This window comes from Liolophura sinensis, chromosome 7 (assembly GCF_032854445.1).
Source record: "Liolophura sinensis isolate JHLJ2023 chromosome 7, CUHK_Ljap_v2, whole genome shotgun sequence".
NCBI lineage: Eukaryota > Metazoa > Mollusca > Polyplacophora > Chitonida > Chitonidae > Liolophura > Liolophura sinensis.
This window is the reverse complement of record NC_088301.1, coordinates 35,325,304-35,339,735: the sequence shown is the minus strand read 5'-3', so window position 1 is coordinate 35,339,735 and position 14,432 is coordinate 35,325,304.

Below are 14,432 nucleotides of genomic sequence, written 5' to 3'. Positions count from 1 at the left end.
AATTTTGCTCGATCCACATGCACACAGTTGGTAATGGTCGCGCCTCATGTCTCTTTATTACCGAGATTGCCATTTCCATCTTGTTTACTATGCATATAAATTCTTCGGTATGGGAAATGGATATGTGACCAAGAACAAACTGTTTTTGGATGTTAACTTGTAACCGATAGAGGATGGATATGTACAGACTTGATGTTTTAATTCAGTTGCTATGGTAACCAGATGGCCAAATCTCCCAAATCTAAATGTACTACATATTTATTCATTTATTTATTTATTTATTTCGTATTTTACGCCGTGCTCTAGAATATTATACGGTTGGATGAAAGAGGACAGAGCACGGGGGAAACCCATGATCATCTGCAGGTTGCTGGCGGACTTTTCCACGCACAGCTGGAGGAAGCCAACATGGGCTACACTTGAACTCTCATTTGTGAGAGGCTCCTGGGTCATTACGCCGCGCTGACACATTAAACGCGGAGGTTACTATATAAGTAGGAATGTATTTGTATATATTTTGTTCACCTGAAGCTGATTTTAGTTAATTATCTGAATATTTCAGGACAATATACGGCTGTCGATGCTATTGATTCAACTTGATCTGAAATCATTCAATACTGTAATCAGTACACCTATTGCTCCTTGCATGAACGCCTTGTAATTAATAGTATGTGTTCTATTAAACAATTAAAACTGAAAATCTTGGGAGAAAAGAGACACACTCAAGATGTGATAGAGATATTGAAACTCCACAGAAGAAATATAGCCATGCAATAGGGCAATACTGTGAACATGTCGGGATGGCTTTCTTCCCATGAGACACCAACCCATCTCAGAGATTTCCAATCATTAAACCGCTCTTTCTAGTGGGCCATTAAATCCATCAGTTTATGTGAAGTTATGTTGTTCAATTTCAATATTACAAAAGGCCATCAATAAACCTTGATGTAAACTTACGCGCTCTGGAGCTTCGTGATAGAGTTTTAGTGCTGAGAGAATTACCTTTTTCAACTGATTTAAAATCGATGAGTATTTCCTACAACGGCAGATATTTAACCAGACAGCCCATATAACACCTTTTTCATGTTCGCATCGAGGAACAAGACACCTGAAGCAAAATAAATATTTCCCAGTGAATTCTATACACTGAACGCATAAAGATATTTTTTCTCCCAGACTGATTTGAATCAGATTTATCGCTGCAATTGCTTTTTTCATTTCCGAACATATTTACCTTTATCAGCCTTCACGCGGAATGTGATTTGACCACCCATTAACCTTTCATTGAATATTGTTAAAAGCTTTGTAACTGGCCTCTGATTAAGATTTCAAAATCGATGACAAATCATCTAACTTATCAGCCCTCGGACAAAATAATGCGTTTGGCTCATTGATAAAATAACCATGTTTCTCTCACATTTTTGCCTGCAGTTTAGTTATTTCAATATTTATTTATTCCTGCTTTAACCCTAATCAATCCAACATGTCACATTTGAATGCTTCAGGTCATGAGGAGTCCACTGTGATAGCGTATTGACAGTCCCTGTAGTACGTGAAATATCCAAATCACAGCTCATGCCGTCAACCCGAAAAACAATATCCAAAGGCAAATTCTCAAAAGATCAGTTTCATTAATAAAGCTAGCCTCACAGACTCTTAAAATACATAAATGTATACTATTACGAAAAACATTCGCTGGAAGACGATGTTTCAACAGTATTCAGTGACATCGGGAAGCTACAACGTATATGATATCTACTGCGTTAAACCCAGTACGCAGTCCATAACCTGAATGTTTCAACGCTGAAAGATCCAGATTAGGGTTATCCACAATATTCTGCTATTAAGAAGGAAAGGGTATGAACGGTATCTCAGTGGAGCTTCTATCGCAGCTTTTAATGGACACACGGCGATAATAAAACTGCCATGTTTTTAAAGCTCCTGACCCCTGTTTTATACATGTAGTTAAAAAGCATTGCACCATAGATCTACCACCCTAAGTTAAAATTAATGACTGGTACCAGTTGTAAAATAGAAAGAAAAGCTTTGCAGGCACTAGCTGGTAGTCTTGACATACAACGAAATCGCAGATATACACACTCACAAACGGGCGAGATATGCTGGATATTGCCGGCCATAAATGAGGAGTTATCAAGGCACATATTCCATTATTACAGACTAGCATGTGACTTCAATCATGAACGCCACACTTAAACCATATCCTGAACATAGAAGGCTTTTGAGGCATCGATCTCCAGGTTGCATCATTCATATACTCCTAAGCTGCAAATAAATAGGTTCAGCGGAAGATGTAGTGGTATTCCATTTTTGAATTTGTATGTTCCCTATTCTCCTTGAAGGGTCAGCTGTCTATAAACGCTGCCATGTTGACCAACTCAGTAATAGAAACCTCGGAATCTCCGTTAAAAAAATTCAAAGAAACGGGTTCTTTGACGCAAAAGGAATTAGGAGAACTGTACAAGCCACTGTTTGTTGAGGTAAGATAAGGCATAAGGTAAGATTGAGACATATATGTCCGTATCCTTATTAGGAATCGAGACCACCGAATATAAGAATTCTCCATTAAATTTACCCTACTCGCTGGTCTGGATAAAGCTAGCAAACCGACATTTAATTTAATAATATATTCATTATATTTGTTGCTTGGGCTCTGATTATTGCACAAAGCATGAGTAACTCTTTGCACTTGGAATGGAACTTTTTTAACGGATTTCTTTATACCAAATAAATAAATAAATGATTTCCTGGTTATACAACGGTAAATTGTGTCTACTAACAGGACGAGGAACAATCAAAGATGCTGCAGTTCATTCAGGAAGAATTTGATTTAAAGGTATGGATTTGAAAACTATTTCCTCTAATGTTTATGTGATTAAACTTAAGCTGTATATGAAAAGTTAAAACAAATCTATTTAACGACATGTATTTTATAATTCTTTGTTGTGTATTTTATGGTGTATTGTCTACTTTGATAGATCCCAGAGGACGCGGAAAACAGTTTTTCATCCCGCATTTTAGTACAGGTTGGACGAGTTTTGTTCCATGTTCTTGGCAAACGCTTTTTACTGCTGTATAATATTCATCTAACAGAACATGGTAAGTGTACCAAGAAATTTTTTTGTTTTAAAACGTAAATTACTATGTGTCAACTTAAAGGTAGTACGTAACCAAGGATCCGCGTAACTTTGACTTTTAGTTCCATTCGTTTAGAATTCACACACCCAAGTCTTCGTAGCTGAGCGAGGAAGGTGAATCATATACTGCCAGACCGAATACAATTTTCGCATAAAGGTTAAGAATTAATAGCCTAATGCTTAAATCGCTTTAGCGTAAAGTTTACGTCGGGATAAACGCAATGTATTACGACTTAAGAATCACGCGATAAGGTATGAAAAGAGCTACTTATCAACTTCTTAATGTTTAATACTTATTGGCGCGTAACCATAGCTAATTAATTAACGGTATGAGTCATGAAGATCGACAGAGACCACACAGCTACACGTCATGTTGTGTTACTTTAAGCATATCTCGAACACTGGTACATTCATGTATAACACAAGAGTGGAATGAGATCAATGCATTCGTCTGCGTCCAGACAGCATCCATAGTGTTCTATTTTTGAGCTGTCCCAAGGTACTGTTACAGCACATCGTTCACTGACAACTAACCAAGCCCTATTGCAAACCAATTTCATGATTGAGTTCTTGTCCTTGGCTTTCCATTGTTACACTTTCTCGCAGGTGGGGAGAGGGAGATCAGAAATAGTTCTGATGAACAACTGTTGTTGTCTCACCCGACGGCACATCTAATCCTGTGGGCAATTTTGTTCGACAGACAGTGTACTCTTCTAGATTTACTTCGTCAGTCACAATATCCCATGGGTAGGTTTTACTACATTTGTGGCTTGCCAGCTGGATAGTCAGTGCTCGCAGTCAACGCACCACCTTGTGTAAAATAAATAAATTAAAGCCAACGTTTTAAACCACACTCTCCACTCTAGCATATATGACAATAATGATGTCAATACTATGGACTTGCCGATAATGTTGTCAGTACTATGAACTTTTTATCATTGTAAAAGCACAAGTCTGTCGTGAATAACATCAACAAAATTATGGACATAATGAGAAAGTATTGTTCCAGCATCTGCTCCTACCCTGGATCACCTGTTCACTGTGTTCTGCAGTGACGACTGCTGCTTTGATCTCGGCTACAGCTGCTGTACAAATACACATAAAAACAATGTGAAACGCACGTCCTAGAACAATGTTAATTCTAGCGCAAAGGACACGGCTTTCTAACATAGAATATATAATTTACAGGGTTTGCTTTGTTGTCGGCAATGATATATCAGCGCTTGTCAGAGCTGTCAAGGAGAGATGATCGTCAGCTATCTACATCATGGAAGCTGAAAGCCCGGTATGATATGGCAACCATGTTAACCTGATTAAGCACAAGTCTCAAAGGTAATGCATGATATTAATAAAAAGAGCAAGGAATATAAGGAGTGAAGGAAGGTACTTGTATTCTTACAAGTCTTCGGGCATTTTTTTACACACGGGGGAAGGTTCTGATCGAGTTATTAGCATCGTTTTCAATGTGCACTTAATATTTTGTATAAGTACTCCCTAGATGTATTACAATGCAGGGGACTATAGAGTTACGGACATTAATATGCGTGGATGAGATGCAAATTCAGGTGTTATGTAATAGAACATTTGTTAACGATGGTTTCAAAACTAAACGGGTAACATGGATATGGTTATAATTTAGATTGAAAATATGGCCAGAAATAACCACTGTTGACCTGTTTTTAATATATCTTGCCTGAGGCATAGCTAGTGGATATACGAACGATAATGTAATTAAATGCTACATTCATGTGGACAGGCATCACAAAAAGTGAAATTTTCATCATTATGTAACAAATACCTAACACATAATGTTATATTATGATTCGGTTAATTTTAGCCTATTGGTAATCACCAGATAAGAATACGAATAAACTTAGTGAATAATAGATAGAGGGTAAAACTTAACAAGATACATAGTCTATTTAATGGAATATGTACAGTGACGATTCTCAATCAGGAATAATTGATATATCTGAATAAAGGGAGTGGTATACTCTGGCTACTCAGGTATCCCTTATACTTCACCGCCGTCATGAATCTATGCGTCGAAACACATTCGTATACTAGCTGTTAACCATAAAGGGCATTCTTATTCAGTAATCGCAATATTAATTTTTAAATCAACCTTTGACACAAAACACTAAAAAAAAACAAAGAAAGTGTATTATTTAAGAAATTACGACGGATTCATGCAAAAAGAAGTCAAGTTTTCAAAGATGATGGAATGATGCAGGGGGAAATTCTAGGCGAATAAATGCGAATAAACTTAAATGAGCAAATCGTATAGCATGTTAGTTCACATTAATAAAGTTATCGTTAATAAAAATATGTATCTCATTTGCGATTTGATTATAGCCGATCACATACCCAATGTGACGATGTTATTCAACACGATGAAGTAAACCCTTCCCTGAGCATAATGCATTATGAATACATTAAGTTAATTTATCATATACCTGTGCGTGTTACTCGCCTGATACAGAAAGGTGCGATGTTTTTCCATATCACCATAATGAGAACTATGGCAAAAAAGTCTAATTTACCTGGCCGTTTAACTAACCACAGTGCCAGTAAAACTGCGTGTATCTGACTTCTTCATGCTGGTATAGAAACTCACTGGTCACAAAAGTGTTGCAAGCTTCAACAACCGCCCCCCCCCCCCCCATGTCGGTGGCAAAGAACGTAACTGTCGGAGGAGGCAGAGAACACTAACGAACGGCTAATAAGATTAACTATGTTTAATAACAATGAATTTTATTTACTCACCTAGTCATTATCACCCTTACAACCAACCTATCAACAAACCTATCCTTCAGTTAAAAGGTGTTTAATTTACTTGAGAAAAGTTGAGTTAAAAAGTTTTTATGTGTTCATTTCTGTTTAGCGCATTGGAAAAATTCGCTTGTAATATCACAGACCGGCTGAGCTGCCAAGGACGAAATGCGGGTATTTGGGCAGTTGGAGAAAAAATGGATATGTTTGAGAAATGTGACGACGATGGAAACAGCTATCCAGGACTGTTGTTCTCTCCAGCTGAAATCGCATTGGAGGGTCGACTAAAAACTTTTCTCGCAACGTCGTCCGTTCAGTCCTACATTAGGAGAGTATTTTACAACGAAATAGATGTTCACCGAAGATTTTGGGTGGTGAGTGATTTTATTTGGACATTTATAGTTCCATGTCATTCCAATGTTCAGCCTTGTGAAAGGATGTGACATATACTTTTTTGACTCAGCCAGAAATGTTAACAAATGGTAAAAGTTATCTGTTGAATTTCGATTTATCGCGGTACTTGAAAATATCTCAATTATACAACGAAAGTCAGTTTTTTTGGAGTAAAGATACCACAGCCCTCGCCAGGTCCAAACCTTTAAACATAAGGCCACACTCCGAACCGACAATGGATAGAATCTATCAAGTGACTGTAACGTGATAACTGGACTATCTTTAAGACTAAAACGACGACACATGTTGACGAGAATGCTGATTGGAGTCGAGCCTTTATTACTGCCGTAAAGCAATGTGTCTGATATCGTAATTGACATGCAGTGTATCGGTACATGTTACATCTCCTTTTCTTTAACAAAGCCGAATGAGCAATTGAAATTTGTAATGAACTATGTTGCAAGCAAATAAAGCCTCTTGGTAGTGTCCCTGAAAAAAATAAAATATAATACTTCAACAGAAATTGATCTCTGCACCAAGGAAACTATGCTGTGACAGCAGCATTAACACACATGAAAATTATTAATGAATACAATGAAGAGTCAGACTCTCAAGAACTAGGCCTGTGTTGATTTTATATCGCAGTTCTCAGGCTTACATGCCCAAACGTTTAGGTTGTCTACTGACACGACCGGCTCTAGTAATTATAACTGGTGGGTACAGGACTGCTTCAGAGTTTTAATTGTCACATTACGTCCTGAACTATCACTGACTGTGGTACAGGGCTGTTTCACTAATGACTCCTGTGGTTGAGAAGTGCAAGGCGGTTGCTGAATCTGGGAGACCTGTCAGGCTGTGTGTGTCGTGACGGCTCAGTAGTAGTTCGCTCTCCATATTGACAGATGAAGATAACGTCTGTTTCTGCGGTGTTTCTTGCCACGTCTCTCCACAACATACGAATCAGGGTTGTTATTGTGACGAAGAACAGTAGCAGGTAGCCACTGTTTAGAACCTTGCAGGGGTGACATGCGCACGGGGTGACCTATAACAATACTGTAAGGTCGTCAGTGCAGTTTTTGTTGTAATATTTTTGCTGCTTCTCCTTGTCACTGTTCATGCGACGTTTCACTTCAGAGAGGTCGTATGACATAAGATGCAATTCTTTTGCGCTTGGCAGTTTATTTCTAGGCCTGCGGCCCATGGACAGCTTTGCTGGGGAAAGTGCACAGCTTTCTAGCGAAGCCGTGCGATAGTCAAGCAGGGCAAGTTGTTTGTCTTTGCACTTACTCCATAACCGTTTGACTATCTGCACAGCTCGTTCAGCCTTACCATTTGATTGCAGGTAGTTTGGTGATGAAGTAATGTGGTGAATACCGTACTCAACACAAAAGTCTGTTGACTCTTTTGATGAAAATTGAGGACCATTATCAGTGCTTATGGTTTTGGGAATTCCATGACGGCACATTTGTGACTTAACAGCGATCACAGTTTTAGCTCTACTGAGATTTCTCAGTTGGTTAACCTCAATAAATTTGGAAAAGTAGTCATTAACATGTAGTTGTCGTTTTCCCATTGCAAGATGTCACATGCAACATCACACCAGCGGTGTTTCCTTTGGTTGTTAGTTTTGGACACTTTTACACTCAGGACATTCACTGACCAGATTTTCTACCTGTTGCGTCATTCCAGGCCAATAAAGTGCTTCTTTGGCACGGAAGCGACACTGTTATGCCCATGTGACTCTCATGTATTTGGGAAAGCACTTCAGCTCTCTTGCTGATAGGCACCACAATTCTAAGACACTTACATACAATGCCATCAAGGACGGACAACTCGTCCCTAATGTTCCAATACAGTCGGATAGAGTGCGGGGTTTACGGTTTGGTGTCTGGCCAACTTTTCAAGATCATAATATGCGTTCATTCAGTTCATTTGCAGTACACATCTGAAACTGGATGTATCTAGCTGGTGTCACAGCCATATAGTCGACCATATTGATCAACACAGGGGGAATGTCCGGCTCAGTATCTGGTAGATGTGCACGGCTTAACGCGTCACCAATGGGATTCTCCTTCCCAGGCTTGACTGGGCAGTCAGATCGTACGGTTGCAGACGTAGCATCAAAGTCTGCAGGCTCATTGAGGCAGAATGAAGGGGTTTAGAGAAGACTGCCTAAAAGGGCTTGTGGTCACTATCCACTATTACTGGTTTTCCAAATATGTAATAATGGAATCTCTTGCACGAATGCACCATAGCGAGTGCCTGTTTTTCTATCTGTGCATATCTGTGTCCGTAAGTGCACGAGATGTATATGCGATGGGTCGGCCATCTTGAGGCAGAACTCCACCTACTGCATAGCTACTGGTGTCACACTGTATTGTTACCTCTTTGCTTATGTCATATTTGGCCAAAACTGGTGCACTGCTGCACAAATCTTTCAATTTGTCAAGGCTTGTTTGTTGTACACCACTGCAGTAGAAGTCAACGTCCTACTTAATCACGTCTCTTAATGGAGCATCAATATCATTGAGATCTGGAATAAACTTGCTGAGATATTGTACCAGTCCAAGAAATCGGCGGACTTCTTCTTTTGATTTCGGCACAGGCATCTCTCGCAAAGCACGTACTTTGCCAGGATCAGGTTTGAGGCAACAATATGGTAACAATATGACCGGTATACTTCACAGCGGGAAGTTTTACTTGACGTTTGTCAAAGTTAATGCCCAGATTGTATTCTGTGGCACGCTTTTACAACAGCTTTGAAGATTCTGTCATGATCTTCTACACACTTATAGGGCTTCTCTGGCTCAGTTGGTTAGCGCGCTAACGCAGCGTAATGACCCAGGAGTCTCTCACCAATGCGATTGCTGTGAGTTCAAGTCCAGCTCATACTGGCTTCCTCTCCGGCCGTATGTGGGAAGGTCTGCCAGCAGCCTGCGGATGGTCGTGGGTTTCCCCCGGGCTCTGCCCGCTTTCCACCCACCATAATGCTGGCCGCCGTCGTATAAGTGAAATATACTTGAGTACGGCGTAAAACATCAATCCAAAAAAAAATTCTACACACTTAGCTTTGCAGGATGTGGGAAGTGTGACACGCCCTTCAAGATTTATTGGGTGGCGTGTATACGACTGAAACTTCCTGTCTGCTAGTTGAAAAGGTTGCTTAACGTTCGTGGACTTGAACAAACTGTATAGTATGAGTGATTGGGCGGCACCTGCATCTATCTATGGTCAGTGTTTGTGACCCTACATGTATTTCTTTTGTCCAGTCTGTTTTATTCCTGTCAGACACAATGTTTATTGAGTGTGTGAAATCTTCACCCGAGGAACTGTCAGATGTTATAGTGACCTCTTGATCGACATTAGTCCGATTTCTCTTACGGCAAACTTTGCTGAAATGGTTCAAGCCATTACAAAAATTGCATCTGTTTCCTATAGCAGGACACTTTCTGTGTGATTCCTCATAACCACACCTGGAGCACATTTTCCCATTGTTGGTATGCTTCCCTCTCTGTTTTCTGGCGTTACCCTGTTTCTTCTGGTGATTTCTGTCGCCAACCCTTTTAGACCTACGATGGTCACTTGCTGCACCAGACACAGCATTGGATCTTCATCAACAGCTATCATTCTCAGACTGTCTTGGGAGGTTTCATAGCTCTCTCCTATCTTGACATCAAGGTCAAACGTCATGTCATCACCTTTTCCCAAGCATCTCTAACATCTCGGCAGTCTTACCTGTACCAACAAGAACAACGGCCTCACGCAGCATACGTTCAGGATCAGAATAGCCACAGTCTTTCACGAGCGATTTCAGGTCGGTGACAAAATTACCTGACAGGGTCCATTAAAGGTGAACCCACAGTGCTGTCTGAAGCGTTTCAATTCCTTGTCTATGTCAGCGGCCTGCCAGTTCATTCTGGGCTTGCTACTGAGAGACTGCCATTGATGAACAAAACGAGGCTAAACAACACCAAATTCGAACCAACGGATATTTCAGTGTCCAGTTTCAGATAGTACAACGTAGATGTCTCTGTTAGACAGTCTTTCACAAATAGATTTACAGCAAAGTAAATGAGTCCCATTTTCACAACTGAGACGAATGAACATGGCGTGTTTGTTGTTGTAAGCCTGGACGTGATCACTACACCAGTAGACAGTATACGTCGTCTGCGTGTAGTGAGCGATCACATACAATGGCAGGACATTGACAATGGGGATGACTTGCAGAACGATATCAAGCACCGCTTCTGACACCATGTATCGTGATAACTGGACTGTTTTAAAGACAAACACGACGACACATGTTGACGAGCACGCCGGCTGGAGTCGAGCCTTTATTATTGCCGTAAGAAAAATGTGTCCGATGTCGTAAATGACATGCAGTGTATCGGTACATGTTACAGTGACCTCAGTCGGTCTTTGTTACCACCATTTGGTAAAATGAAAGGTGATAATACAGCAGCAAAGGATCATTACTCATCTACGGTTCTCCTTTATTTCTAGCTGAATGCTTTGGATAATTTATGGTTAAATATATAACTTCCTCGGCGAAACTACCTTCAGCAGCAGCCCACGCTTTGCTGACGGACACTGAAGGGAAATAACTCAGGTGCGGCTCTACCAATTTTCAATACAAGATTAATTCCCTTGATTTACTTACATCGTAACGCACGGTGCCGAATGGATTTTCCCAAGAAATGGGAAGCAATTGTTAACTTTTCTACAGTTGTTAACTCTGAAATCAATTGTTTTGACACATTAGGTGGCGATTTTTTTTCTATCGTAACTGTATTTACCAGAAGCATCTCAAAAAGAGTCCGTTTTATGATGATTTTTTCATGGTCATTTGGGGTAAGTCATATTTTGGGACACATATTGTAAAGACGATATTTCTCTTATTCTAAGCAACTGTCGTCACTTAAACCAAATGTGCACCTACTTATGTAGAAGGCCTCAATTGTTTTTGACCTTGACCTTGTTGTAAGAGTCGTTCGGCCTGAGCTACCTTTAACTTGCAAGCATGCTACGTGAATCTCTTAGAACTGTCCTTATGATCGTGGTAGTTAGCGCATTGCACGGTATTTTGATATTTTGTAAATAAATGATCATTACGAATTTTTGTAAATTTCAGTTTCTACCCGTGTTCTGGTTTCCACCAATTCCCATTTTGTTGGCCAGGCCATGGGGTCTTGTGAAATACAATCACGGAAAATACCTGGATCGCGTGGAAAATAAGGAATGTCACACAATCCCAGATTCTGTTTTCTTCAACCTCATTCAGAACATTTCTCCACTACCGAGCCCTTCGCTGCACGGAGTTTGGAGATACAAACCATCATGCGTCAGAAAATATCTAGTGAACTCTAGTCTATATAATTACTACACAGCTCCTGTCAATCTATACCAGTACTATCTGGTAAGTTACACTTCCCATTCGTTATGCCATTGTGTGGTAATAATAGTCACATGGAGTGGATTTTCATTTTGACATTTTGTGTAGCTGACATATTCAAATCCACTTTAAAGCAATTCCTCACTTCACCTGTCCTACTGTGTTAAATACCGATTTTTGCTCTTTCCTTATTTGTAGACTTAATTAACTCTTCTTATTATGCCGAGCCTGTTCTCCCCGTTTTTCAGCAACTCATTGAGTTTGGGTTGTCTAGCGTGGGAACCAGTTTAGTCAAATCAAATTTTTGGGATAGACAAACTGTTCTATAAAACGCCCTGGGTATGGCTGTGTGCCAGTAGAGTATTCATGTGTTTTATGCTGACATTTCCACAATATTTTTGAAACAAATCCTTGAAATCAGCTGTATCGATTTGCAAATATATTAAAAGAAGTAATGAAAAACTTTATACACATATGACTTTTCTCAACCTTCTATGTCATCATTTGTCATTTAACTTTCCGGAATTCTTTTAACTCCAGTGGAATAAATATCTAATAAAAATATGCTTTCATGCGTGTACATATCTTTTTAACTGTAACACCTTTCATAAACACAATGGCCGTATCTCTTTATTATTCCTGTCTTTTTATTTCCAGAATTTTTAATTAGACGACACGGAAATTGTCACTATTCTCAACACTGTATATTCTGAAATGCGATGTTGGATTCTCATCTGAACAGTTTCAAAGCCTTATTCATAAATATTTTAAATTAGTACATACAGTTGATCAAATCCTCACGTTTATCTTATTTATTGAACATATAATTTCAGTTAAATTTTTGATTACTTTCCACCATGAATGTGCATTTGGCTTCTTTTTTACTTGGTCAGTGAGCTTTCTTTTCCTTTCTTACTTCGACAGATATCCCATCTATGTCTCTTGATCCTATTCACTTACACTCTCGTCCGTGACATGGACCAAGAGTGGGTGGTGGCTGTCTGGTTTGCTTCATTCTTTATCAGTGACATTCATCAGGTAATATGCTATCAGTGACATTCATCAGGTAATATGCTGACCGACTTTACAACCTTTTCGGCCTTATATGTGGTCCGGGTCTGGTTATACGAACGATTTTATACAAAAAGTGACAGTCGATTCTCAGTGGCTAAACCCAGGAAATATGACTGAATAGCCAGGTGTAAGTATAAAGTGACTGGGTGAGGTGTTACATCTGGTGTCTCTGGCATGACACTGCCCTGTCTCAAAAAGACGCAGTGGATATACACACACCGTATAACTCCTCGTTCGCATATGACGTAAAACTGCAAGTAAACATACATCTACACATACATAGTTGCAAAAAGAACCTACATATTGAGTACATACAATGAAAATATAAACGCCGATTGGCGGATCTTCTAAGCATTAGTTTGTGGTTTGTCACTGACTTCTGATATACTTGGCCACTGATATGAAAGACTACAGCATAGGAAGTTCAAAATCGGGTTCATATCAAACAGTGTCCACATTATATGTAGAAAAACACGGAGCTACACTGAATGAAACTGCATACATGGATACACTGGTGGATGCTCAATAACCAGATTGTGTCGAGGTGAAGACTATCGCTGAGGTCGGCTGACCATTCCCATTGCTTAGCTTCCACATTAACCAGTTGCTCTGAATCGTTACATATACTAACCTGCAACTCTGTCTTTTCGCTTGCGCTGTCATCAAAGTGTCAACGCTGCACGTCCGAAAAACAGGTTTCCTGCGATCTTAATGTAATTCTGAATTCATATCACCACTCATTATCCGTGAATAATCAAGACTCGCAGTCGAAATTAATACAAATGTTTCCATTTGAACAGTAACACATGTAGAGCATCAGAATATCCGTTGCTCGTCTCAGCTGCTCTTTTAAATATGTAAAAAGTCTTCTTTTTCACATTAATTACTTTGGATCATTATGGTAACAATAGATGAAATTCAGACTTTCAAACACGTTGTCAATAGCCTGTTTAATGGTGCACATCTTTTTTTGTTTCAACATTCTAACATTTCTTACACTCCAAACGCGCCGAATGGCTCTTACAGCTGTGGATGAGTCAGTTGTGACGTGGTCTTCTTTCGATGGCATTTGTACTTTGCAGACCACCTTCATGGCGATATGAGCATCATCAGTCGTTTATTGCCACCACAGTGAAAGCGGTGGAATGAATGTCAGGTTCTCTTTTCGAGGTCGGGAAAGGACTTCGTATGCTCTAGCGATTGAAAGACTAGCGTCTTAACTGTTGCACTTATCCACACCCCGCCACACTTCTTCATGTTATAACTGCTAGAATGAAGAAAAGAAGCACGATACTACAAGAAATATGAAAAACGCACCGATGTTGAATGATTCATTTTTCTCTTTATTTCCGATTGAAACCAGAAGGAGCATGGAGAAAAATGCCATGATTCTCAAAAAACATACACCTGACAACACCACCTGTCTTAACACATTGTTTACAAAAAATAACAGAATTTCAAGAGAGCATCGCTAGTGTTAATTTAATTATTAACCTTTTAATAGTATTGCTTGCAAAAATGACGAAGATACGTTTGAAATGAGTATGAATTCTACATAACTGCGACGGCAATACCTAAAGGAGATCTTTTGTTTATTGTGCTAATAGATGCTGAGTTCTTCAAGTCCGAACGCCTTCGGCGGGGTC